The 11,987-nt window shown below is 42.8% G+C and overlaps 1 protein-coding gene and 1 non-coding gene across 2 annotated transcripts in view; one reads left to right on the top strand and one right to left on the bottom strand.

Moving 5' to 3' along the window:
- The first annotated feature begins 3,013 nt into the window (after nucleotides 1–3,013).
- Nucleotides 3,014–11,987, top strand: part of Faxdc2 (fatty acid hydroxylase domain containing 2) — a 30,807-nt gene continuing 21,833 nt past the window's right edge. Inside the window, exon 1 of the mRNA XM_047556166.1 lies at nucleotides 3,014–3,398. The gene's annotated coding sequence lies outside the window, so the exon portion shown is untranslated. The remainder of the gene's footprint in view (nucleotides 3,399–11,987) is intronic.
- Nucleotides 9,429–9,501, bottom strand: Trnav-cac (transfer RNA valine (anticodon CAC)). Its single transcript has one exon. It is a non-coding gene; the product is annotated as a tRNA-Val (tRNA).

Genomic DNA, 11,987 nt, shown 5'->3' with positions numbered 1-11,987 from the left:
CTTACTAGGTAACCGACTGAGAATTAGCTGTCATTACATCCTTTTGATTATTGTTCTTGTGAAAATCTTCAACTGCTAACTGAACATTGGTACTTTGCAAAGAAGAAAGATGATGTCTGTCCGGCAGTTGGAAGCACAGGCCAGTATAGAGAGCAGGAGAGGCACATTATCATAGGTAAGAGTGAAACTTGTCTTTTGGAACTAATTCTAAAACTCTCTCCCTGCTCTAACCAACCAACCCATTCTCTTCTATATTACAGCACTACAGCCGGATAACAAAAGTCTCTTTTTCTTTTCTTTTTTTTTTTTTTTTGCAGTGCTGGGGATTGAACCCAGGGCCTTGTGCTTGCAAGGTGAGCACTCTACCAACTGAGCCATCTCCCCAGCCCTCTCTGTGCTTTTTTTTTTTTATTTTTTTGCGGGGCTGGGGATTGAACCCAGGGCTTTGTGCTTGCGAGGCAAGCACTCTACCAACTGAGTCTGTGCTTTTTTAATACGACCTGCATTGAGAGTCTTCGTTTGAATTTCTGTAACATTCTATAAGGTCCTAGTTGCAAAGGGAAACAGAGGCTTCAGAGTCTGAAGTTGCCAACCAGATGTGTGTTGTGTAGAGAGGGGGGCATAAGGAACATATCCCGGAGACACTGATAAACATGATCATAAATCTCAATTCCAGATCTTCAGACATTATAATCAGGAGAGGCCTAAGAGATCCACTAATCTGCTTCACTCACATTACAGATAAAAAATGGAGACTCAGTGAGGTGGAGGTCACACAGTTGATTGGTGACAGTGCTCTAAGCTCAGACAGCGCCTATCCCAGGAGCACTTCATTCAAGGAGATCATACAGGAGCGGGTGTCTCACATACCACGAGACAAGAAAAACTGAGCAGCCCTCCAAAGATGGGATGGAAGGAAAGCCACAGACAGCTATGGAGATATTCTCACTGGAAAGAGAGTCTTCTCTGTAACTCTCGCCCAGCAATCAGCTATTTACTGAGGATCTACTATGTACCAGAGTTATTAATACCATGGAAATACATAAAGGTCCTCTATGAAATGATTATAGAAAAAAATAAAAAGTTCCTGCTACTCTAGGTGTTGTTCTCATGAGCTGAAAAAAAAAAAAAAGTTCAGAAAGAAAAGCACTGGCATCAGAAGAGTGGACAAGAAGAGGAAGGATATTTTAAGTGGGAGGATCAACATCAGCAAAGATATGGAAGTAGGGGTAATAGAAAAGGGAAAACAAGTTTCTGTACATTGTCACAAATGAACAATGAATGTGAATGACAAGGATGCTTGAGCATTAGTAGGAAGGAGAGGAAATAATCTTACATGAAAGGAGTCAGACCAAGGCAGGCCTTGGAAGTCAGGTGGTCATGTTAGATCTGTGCACCAGATAGATGTGGCCTGCCAGGGGATGTAGACATTACAGAAGCATCTGGGATATTGAAAAAAACCTTGGCATTCTAGCCGGGCACAGTGGCTCATACCTGTAATCCCAGTGGCTTGGGAGGCTGAGGCAGGAGAATCACAAGTTTGAAGCCAGCCTCAGAAACTAAGCAAAGCCCTAAGTAAACCCTTTCTCTAAATAAAATATAAAAAGAGCTGGGGATGTGGCTCAGTGGTTAAGCACCCCTAAGTTCAATCCCCAGCACCAAAGTAAAATAAAATAGGGTTGCAGGGTGACTCAGTAGTAAAGCACCTCTGGGTTCAATCCCCAGTACCAGAGAGAGAGAAAGAGAGAGAGAGAGAGAGAGAGAGAGATTGATTTTCTAAAAGGAAAAATAAGCAAAAACATAAACTACAAAATGTAATAAATTTGTGAGTAAGCATTGAATGTTTGAATGTTTACTGAACCCTGGCTTTGTACAAGGAATTAGGCAGGGAAAGATGACTGAACAAAACATGGCCTTTATTGGCCAAATAAAGTATGACACATCCATACAGTGGGACAGCACACCAACACTAAGAAGAACATGGCAGCTGGGCGTGGTGGCACATGCCTGTAATCCCAGCAACTCTGGAGGCTGAGGCAGGATTGCAAGTGTGTGGCCAGACTCAGCAATTTATAGTGAGGCCCTAAGCAACTTAGCAAGACACTGTCTCGAAATAAAAAATAAAAAGAGCTAGGGGTGTGGCTCAGTGGTAAAGCACCCCTGGGTTCAATCCCCAGTACCAAAATTAATAAATAAATAGAACATGGCAGCAGAGCACAGTGGTGCACACCTGTAATTCCAGCTACTAGAGAGGCTGAGGCAGGAGGATTGCAAGTTCAAGGCCAACCTAGGGAACTTAGCAAGAATGACTTAAAAGAAAAATTAAAAAGTTGGAGATGCAGCTGAGTGGTAGAGCACTCCTGGACTGACTCTTTTGTATTTTATATCATATGCATATATTGCCCATTTTAAAATATTCTTTAGAAAGTTTAAAATAATACAACCAGAGAAACAAAAGTTGAACCCCATTTGTGTACTATGAATCAAAATAAATAAATTTTTTAAAAGCTAAAGATTAAATTATCAGAAAGGACTGTCTTAGCAACTTAGAAAATGAGATGTCAATATTATAACATTTGCACTACCGTTTTTTGCACTACTTGCATTCATTTTTTTCCTCTGTATTCTTATTTACTCATAATAAAGACAAAATGATCTTGAGAAAAGAAAGAAATTTTAAAATAACTCAGTTCTTTTTCAAAGGCAGTCCCCATTTTGTGATGTGCCTCCTGCCTGCTAACTTCCCCTGTAAAATACACGCGACCTCCACAGCTTTGCCTCTCCCTACATCTAGAGTCTCTACTGACAGCTCATGTGAGGCGCTTCCCGCCCCTCCCCCTGCCTGCCCTCGGCAGGAAAAGAAACAATAAAAAATAAGAAAACTATGTCTTCCGGTCTCTAACTCTTTTTTTTCTTCTTCTAACTCTTTTTATTATCCTGAACTGCCTGCCATCATCTGACTCCCAAGTCTCTTTGTCAACCTGTCTCCTACAAGATGGGGACATTTTCTTAAGTTGTAGAAGATGAAGGGAGTTTTTTATTAGAAAAAAAATAAAAAATAAAAAGAGGGGGACCCAGACCAGGGACCAACTGCACTTCTTTCAAGCTCTTGTTTGAAGTGCGTGTGTCCTCTCAGCTTTAAGGACATGCCCTTTAGAAAAAAGGGAATTTTGTCTTCAGACCAAACAAACCCAAACTTTTTCTCTCATCACGTGCCTGCCTGGAGCCAGTCGGAGGCTCTGTAATGCGATCGGATCTACATGGCCAGCCTCCCGACCCACCCAAATAACAACGGGGTTAGCCGGCAGCAAACAGTTGGTCACATCTGAAAGGGAAGAGATCCTGACTTGACCTGTGACCGGGACCTTGGAGAAGCTTGGAAACAGCCCACCGCAGAGGTATGTGGGAGTTTTCGGGAGGAGAGCTGTTTGGGAAGGTCAGGATGTATTCAAGTTCACTTACAGAAGGGCAAAACATACTCTTCCCACCTCTGCCACCATCTTGTCCCCCCCACTCACACTACAGGTGAGGGCTGCCTCGGAATAAGGTCCTGGGACATCTTCCTACCTCTTTCTCATAGCTGTCTGCATCCTCTACCTACATGTGTACTACCCTGTCTCCTCTGGAGTTTTGTTTTTCTGGCAATTGACAGGTAATTCTAATGAGCTGGGGCCGGCTTCTAATCTGCCATCACCTGGAAGGAATGGGTCAAATAATAAGTTCTAAAATCTCTGAAAAGATGTGTGGGCTTTGAGCTGGACAGCCGAGTCAAAACTGCTTCCATTGCAACATTCTAAGATATATCAATAGCAGTCCCAGGTGGGAATTGTTAGTGGTCTGATGGGACCTAAAGGATTCCCACAAAGGTTACTGAGTGAGAGGCATGCCCTCGGGGTATGCAGGTGGAGAGAAGCTCTAGGCCAGCATTTCCAGGGTACCCCTACAGGCCCTTTGGGGCATCAGGTCAGCAAGACAAGATGCTGACTTGTGGTTTGTGTCAGTTTCATATGCAAGCCCAGCTACTTTTCTCTGGTTGGAATATAAAGATTCGATTCAGTTTGCTAGAACAGAAATGCACTTAGCTTCTGATATTGGACAAAAAAGTAGCTAGCACAAGGGAACATCACTGAAATGCTCAATAGCAATCATTGGACACATTCCCAGGGCAAAAAAGCAATGGTTTTCGTTCTTTTTTTCTCATCTTTCATTTATTCAGCAAACACTTCCTGAGTGTCTGCTACATGCCAGGCGAGGTCCTGTGATCTCATAGTAAACAAGACAGGCAGGCTCTGCCTCCTGGGTGAACAGTCAAGTGGGGCAGTAAACTCTTTAAAGGTGTTCTGTAAGAACCGTGCAGCAAACGATGTACAACGGCCCAAAGGGAGTTGTTTCTGTCTCAGAGTCTAACCACTACCTGGAAGCATTTCATCTTCTTGAATCAATATCTGTGGCTCTTCCCTCTGCACGAGGCTCACACTTGAGCAGATGGTGGGTCATAGCAGCTCTCAGAACCTTCACCAGAGGCATGAAGCTGCGTTGCGTGCATTTCAGCTCAGTTTCCCCGGTGCTGGAGGCAGAAAGTTCAGCTCTTTCCTACAATACAGCCTACGAACAAAGGCTGAAATAAGGGAGTTACTTCCTCAGGTGCCCTCTCCCTGTGTTATGTCATTTCCTCACTTATGAAATAGAATTTGTGCTATTCCAAAACCACATGCAGCACCTGGCAAAGTGTTAGGAAATATGGAATTTTTTTTTTTCTTGCCATACTGGGGATTGAGCCCAGGAGAGCTTTACCATTGAACCACATTCCCAGCCTTTTGCTGTTGTTGTTGTTGTTGTGACAAGGTCTCCCTAAATTGCTGAGGCTGGCCTTGAACTTGTAATCCTCCTGCCTCAGCCTCCAGAGTTGTTGGGATTATAGACATGTACCACCACACCCAGCTAGAACTCTGGATTCTGCCAGAAGCTGTGGCATTTGGAGTGGGTCACTTCTGCTATCAAGTTTCATCACCACTTGTAATCCCAGCAGCTCAGGAGGCTGAGGCAGCAGAATTAATTGTGAGTTCAAAACCAGCCTCAGCAAAAACGGGGCACTAAGCAACTCAGTGAGACCCTGTCTCTAAATAAAATTGAAAATAGGGCTGAGGATGTGACTCAGTGGTCAAGTGCCCCTGAGTTCAGTCCCCGATATCAAAAAAAAAAAAAAAAAAAGTTTCATCTCCTTAGTTTTAAAATGGAAAAAGCAGAGTAGATGGTCATGAGGTCTTTTTGTGCTTTTTGTTTTCATTTGTTCTCTAAGAGTAAATTTTATAAATAATTTTATGTTGATAAAGAAACAATGCATCTTCACATGAAGATGATACATACCTATAAAAAAAGGAACATTCAATCATGCAGAATATTCAGGAACCTAGGATCTGAAAGATTGGGCTACAGAAAAACCTCAAAATTCAACTCTCTCTACTCCCCCGACCCACACCCTATTCCTGTGTCCTGGGTTCAGATTCTTATGGTCATGATCACCAGCTATGGCTTTGCTGTATCATTTATCTAGCTTGGAGATTTTTCAATAAAAAGTTTGCACAACCAGAATCATCTGCTTTCAATAAGAACCACACAAAGAGTATTTAACTTGGATAATCTCACAATATATATCAAATTTCCTTTGATGGAGAATCACTCCATGGCTACAAAATATTAGAAACTTTACTTTTAGTGAATTTCATTTCTTTATCTTCCCTGATTACATTTCCTTCTAAAATGACTATTTCCTGATTTCCTCCTAAATACTTTATCTTTTGAAAAATCAAATTACATAATATTATTTTGTAAGAGTGGGCAAAAAGCTTATCTTACTTATCCTTGTATCCCACGTGTCTAGCATTGTGTCTGGTACATAATAAATGTTTCCTGAAAGAATGATTAATATTTTAGAGAAAACATGCTTCGGTAGTAACTCACACACACGTCCATTATTCAGAGCTAACACAAGCTGATCTTATCCTTTGTGGCCTTTTCAATCTTTGACATCCTGCATTCATCTACAGTCTCAGGTATGATAGTGAATATAAATTCAAATTCTGCCACTATGTCAAATTTGAAGCCAAATACTGAATATTTCTATGCTTCCATTTCTTTAAATGGAAAATAACATCAGAAGAGACAAGCTCAATCTGAGTTCAATCCCCATGACCCCCACCCCCCAAAAAAGAGACAAGCTCTAGACAACTTCTTAGATTAGGGAGATTTCAAAAATTACAAGGAAAAAAAAAAAAAGAATTAGTCAAGTCAGAGATAGGAAACCCAATAAAAATATAATGATTACAGTACTTGAGCATTTTAAATATTTACAAATGTTGCTTTTAATTCATTTTACTTGCCAAATTTTCTTCCTTTTTTTTTTTTTTTTTTTTTTTTTGTACCAGGGATTGAATCCAGGGTCACTTAACCACTGAGCCACATCCCCAGTCCTTTTTTGTTTTTTATTCAGAGAGACAGGGACTCACTGAGTCACTTAGGGCCTTGCTAAGTTGCTGAGGCTGGCTTTGAACTCACGATCCTCCTGCCTCAGTCTCCCAAGTCCCTGGGATTACAGTGTGCCCCATCATACCCGGTCCCAGCTCTTTTTATTTTATTTTCAGTCAGGGTCTCCTAAGTCCTGTCTTCCTGCTTCAGCCTCAGTAGCTAGAGTTACAGATGAACCCTGCCCAGCTTTTATGTGGCAAATTTTCTAACTTGAACACTATGATTGGCAAAGAACGTGAAGGAACTTCTTTGGTGGAAGACCCACCTGCACCCCCCATTTTTGAGATCTCCCCCAGGAACGTTCTTACCGACTGGGTTCACATAAAACTGAAAACATGTCCACAGGAAGGCAGAGAAGCTCAGAAAGCAAGCTGGTTTGGTATAAAATATTCAGCAGAATGATACTGTTGTGACTCTTAAGAGGACTCAGACACCTAGATAAGTATCTCAGGAGCTGGCTACAGGCAGACTGGCAAAGCTAAAGAATAAAGGGCAGGTTAGGAAATGCTTCGATTGTTCTAATAAAATCAGATGTCAATAGATAAATTGTGGCTACTCCTACAGCCAAAGGGTTTTCTCACCACCAGAAGATAAAGTCATTCTCTCTTTGGCCAGAGATGTTGTGGAACTCACAGTCAGAGGTTGCACTTAGTATAAGTCCCTAAACACTCTGTCTTAGCAATGCCCAGTTTCCATAACACAGACGCAGCAGCCTGCCTTACGACGTGCACCAGGGCTGCCTCGTTCCAGGGTTAAGGTCTTCTTGCACCGATTGTCACCTAGTCTCTATGAACTTTTGTTTTTAATTTTAATGTCCGATTCTGTTTACTTATACTTTATCCCCGGGTCTATCTCACGAGTTGGAGGTAGCTTCCAATAAAAGGATACAATAGAACAGCCATAATGAAATGAAAACTGATTAGAAACCATCAGACACTAAATACCTTTTACATTGTCCTGAGGGACTGGTGTGATCCACAGAGAAGACAACCTGGTGCTTTAACTGCTACTGCGTTGATTTTGGAGCATGTAAAATTATTAATGAGAAGAAGAGGGGCAGGGAGGAGCAGTTACAGTCACCACCATGACAGGGGCACTGGTCTTAATCCTAGGTGTTGGGAACAATCTCCTGGAAGCTATGGATCCTTCGACTCCAAAAAACAAATATGGAAAAAGTGGCATGCAATTTCAGGGGAGGCAAGGACTCCTCCAAGCTCTTTAAGAACTGAAATTATCGACCTTTGAGTAAAGGGAAAGATAATGAAAGGGAGAGCTAATTATTCAAGGAATCTTCAAGGACGAGGGACAATGAATCAATTTTTAAATTTTTTGATGTAATTTTCTAAATGAGCAAAATATGCTCATGGTATGAACTTCAAAAGGCAGAAAATGGTACACGGTAGAAAGATAGGCTTCCTCTCCCCCTGTCCCCCATCCCCCCAGCAGCTGCCATCGAACGGGTTCCTTAGATACTATTCCAGGGATAGCCGAATTCTGTGTGTTATCCTGCACGTATGTGAACAGCATGCACCCACGCACGCACACCCCTGTCAAGATGCCACACGTGGCTTTCTTTACCTAGTACCTCTGGAGAGTTCGCACAAAACTGCCCTGTTCCTTTAATGACTGCGATGTACTATAATTTATTTATTATTTTTTTAGTTAAATTGATTTTTGGGGGGTGAGTACCAGGGATTGAACTCAGGGGCACTTGATCACCAAGCCACATCCCCAGCCCTGTTTTAGAGACAGGTCTCATTGAGTTGCTTAGCACCTCGCTTTTGCTGAGGCTGGCTTTGAACTCTCGATCCTGGGTTGGCTCCTGTTTCCAGGCATGCTCCATTGTGCCCAGCAATTAAATTGATTTTTATCTGATACATAAAAACACAAACGTTGTATAGATGTATGTGGCACTATGTGTGTGATGTTTCTATAGATGTATACATTGTGTGATGTTTAAATCAGATTAAACATATCCACCTCCTCAAAACTTTCTTTTTTCTTTCTTTTGCTTTACTGAGCATCAAACCCAGGGATGCTCTACCATGGAGCTACATTCCCAGTCCTTTTTAATTTTTAATTTTGAGACAGGATCTTGCTAAGTTGTCGAGGCTAGCCATGAACTACAATCCTTTTGCCTCAGCCTCCCTAGTAGCTGGAATCATAAGTGTGCGTCACTTGGCCCAGCTCATCAATTATTTCTTTATGGTGAAAATGCTCACAATCCTTTCTTCTAGCCTTTTAAAATATACCGTAAATGATCACTATCTCTAGTTGCCCTACTGTGCAGCAACACACCAGAACTCCTTACTGCTGTCTAACTGTAACTTAGTACCCATCCCTCTCTCCCCAGCCTTTTGAATTTCTATGAGATCCACTTTTTTATCTTTCACATGAGTGAGAGCATGCAGTACCTGTCTGTCTGTCTGTCCCTCTTTCCGGGGTGCTGGTGATGGAACCCAGGACCTGGTGTCTGCTAGGTGAGGCTCTATCACCGAGCAGCAACCCTAGCCCAGAACTTGTCTTTCCCAATCTGGTTTATTTCACTTAAAACGATGATCTCTAGCTCCATCCAGATTATTGTAAATGACAGGATTTCATTCTTTTTATGGCTAAATAGTATTCCATTGTGTATGTGTGCCACATCTTTTCTTTATCCATTCGTCACTTGAGAGACACTTACGTTGTCTCCCCCCCTACTTTTTTTTTGGCAACCGTGGACAGTGCTGTGATAACAGAGGAGTACAGATGTTTTGTGGACATGTTGTTTTCATTTTATCTAAATATATACCCAGGGGAGGGATTGCTGGATTATGACAGTTACATTTTTATTTTTAGTACCCAGGATTGAACTCAGGGGCACTTAACCACTGAGCCACATCCCCAGTCCTTTTTTTTTTTTTTGGCAATGCTGGGGATTGAACCCAGGACCTTGTGCTTGTGAGGCAAGCACTCTACCAACTGAGCTATATCCCCAGACCCCCAGCCCTTCTTTATTTCTTATTTAGAGACAGAGTCTCACTGAGTTGCTTTGGACCTTGCTTAGTGCTGGCTTTGAACTTGTAATCCTTCTGCCTCAGTCTCCCAAGCCCCTGGGATTACAGGTATGCACCCCCACACCTGGCTAGTTACACTTTTAATTTTTTCTGAGGAATCTGCAGACTCTTTTCCATAATGTGCAAGGATTCCCTTTCCCCCTACATCCTTGTCAGCACTTGTTATCTTCTGTTTTGTTTTGTTGTTTTGTTTTGGTAATAGTCAATCTTACTGGGGTGAGGTAATATCTCATTGTGGTAAACTGTGGTGTAATTTATTTATCCAGTCCTTTATTGGTGGTCATCTACAGTGTTCCCAGTCTTCAGCCATTTAAAGCAATGTCATGATGAACATCCTTGTGGATATGTCATTGTGAAAACACAAGAGTATGATTAAGAAAAATAACCCCAAGAAGTACGATGGAGCTTTAAATTTAACTCTGAGCTTACTGGTAGCTAAAGGAAAAAAGAAGGTAAAAATGATTTGTCCAGTTGATTTTGCTTTCCACAGGAAAGTGTACCACTTCTTTCAGAAAGGAAAACTTATGTGCACTAATTTATTTATTGGAATTTATCATCTATATCCTCATAAAAAGTACAGAGCTGCCTCTTTGGAGCTCAGTAATGGAATAAGGAATTTCTTTGATGCAGTTTTGATATTTGTGTGGCTGAATCTTACATCTGTCTTGATTTTAAACCACGTGTGGTGCACCACTGTAATCCCAGGAGCTGAGATCGCTGAGGTGGGAGGATTGCAAGTTCGAGGCCAGCCTCAGCAACTTCATGAGGGCCTCAGCAACTTTGCAAACTCCTGTCTCAAAGTAAAAATAAAAAGGACTGGGGATGGAGCTCAGTGGTAAAGCACCCCGGGTTCAATCCTTAGCACCAATATAAATATAGTCTGACTGAAAACAGCATTTCTTGGATTAGCTAGAATTGATCTGGGAGGAAAAGGTTCACTTGGGGTTGGGCACCGTGTATCCATGAGCCGGAGAGAGCCTGGGCACTGTCCTCCCTTAAGGGTTTTGGGTGTGCCAGGTCTGTGTTCTGTTTCCTAACTCTGGCCCAGACCTCTAACTCGGTACTTCTGAAAGAGATTTTCAGAATGATGGATTTACACATCTAGACTGAAAGTTTCTCATTCACCCGTGCATCTCAGAGCTTCCCACAACTCCCTGTATGTAATGAGTTCTTCACAAACATTTCTGGAAGGAATCAGGCATCCCCAAAGATCAGAGGCCTTGTCCAAGAGTTCTTGGCAAAGATGCTGGGGTTGAAGAGACAGGGCAGACGCTGGGAGGAGACTGAGCTGAGAGTGAAGTTCCTTGTGGCATGACATGACAACAGAGTCCTGGAAACTTCAAAAACAAACAGGCCAAAACACCCTCAGCTTTCTTCCCAAACAAGATGGCTAACTTGACAGTCAATAGTACTTTCTCTCCCTTCCTAAGAAGCCAGAAAGAGGAAAACCCCTGTTGATACGAAGGCTCTGCCCATCTGCAAATGGTTTGTTAGATCTCCAAATATTTCCCCCGCTTTGCTTCCTTTGTTTCTTGTCTGGAAACATTTGATTGACTTAGCCCCAGAAGAACCCAGCGCCACCATCTATCTCCCTTGTGCCTAAGGCGCCATGTTCCGGAGGACCCCAGACAGTGAGCAGACCGCCAGACTAAAAATCACCCGCTTCACCCCAGAATCCTAGCACTACGGGAAGGGCAGCTTCTCTGACAGATCCTTATCCACCTGGGGATGTGAGCCAAACTCAGGATCAAACCCTGGGAATTTCTCAGGTCAAGGAAATCAGATACATTTTGTCTTTTGAAGGACAGTGCTTTCAAGTCCTCATAAACCCAGCTGATTAAACAGCAGGTGTTGTTCGAGTGGTGGTGGAGAAGTGTTTGCCACAGGTTTGGGCTGAGTGGTGAAATGCTTCCCACCCGTCCTTCTGGAAGGTTTAGGTGGTGCAGAACAGGACTACACACAGGTGCACAGAGGACCTGCCAATCCATCAGACCCAGGAGCCAAGGCCCAGCTTCACTTTATTGCTTCTCTTTTGTTGGTTTTTGGGAGAGCTCATGTTGAGGCAGACACGGCACATGTACAGACCACAACAGGTTGTCTGCTGTCAGCCAGGCAGCGGTATGGAAGGGTGTAGGAGGAGAGAGAGGAAAAACCAACAGGGGTAGGGGCAGGGCCCTGTATCCATGGAGCGGCTGAAATCCATTGATCTGGCTCCAAGTGGGAGTCAGACCTACACACCAAGTATCAGAGTATCTTAAGTCAGATGCTGCCTCCCTGACTGGGTACTAAATAGCTTAGGAGTGCTCCCTGGGAGGTCCTGCCACTTGGCTGACTGGACATCCCTCCTGCTGCAATGGAATTCACAGTGGAAATGGTGAGCAGCTTGCCTGTGGCCTCCTTCTGATG

This window comes from Sciurus carolinensis, chromosome 6 (genome assembly GCF_902686445.1).
Source record: "Sciurus carolinensis chromosome 6, mSciCar1.2, whole genome shotgun sequence".
Taxonomy (NCBI): Eukaryota; Metazoa; Chordata; class Mammalia; order Rodentia; family Sciuridae; genus Sciurus; species Sciurus carolinensis.
The sequence above is the reverse complement of the archived record's forward strand: the minus strand, read 5'-3'. Positions and strand labels throughout refer to the sequence as shown.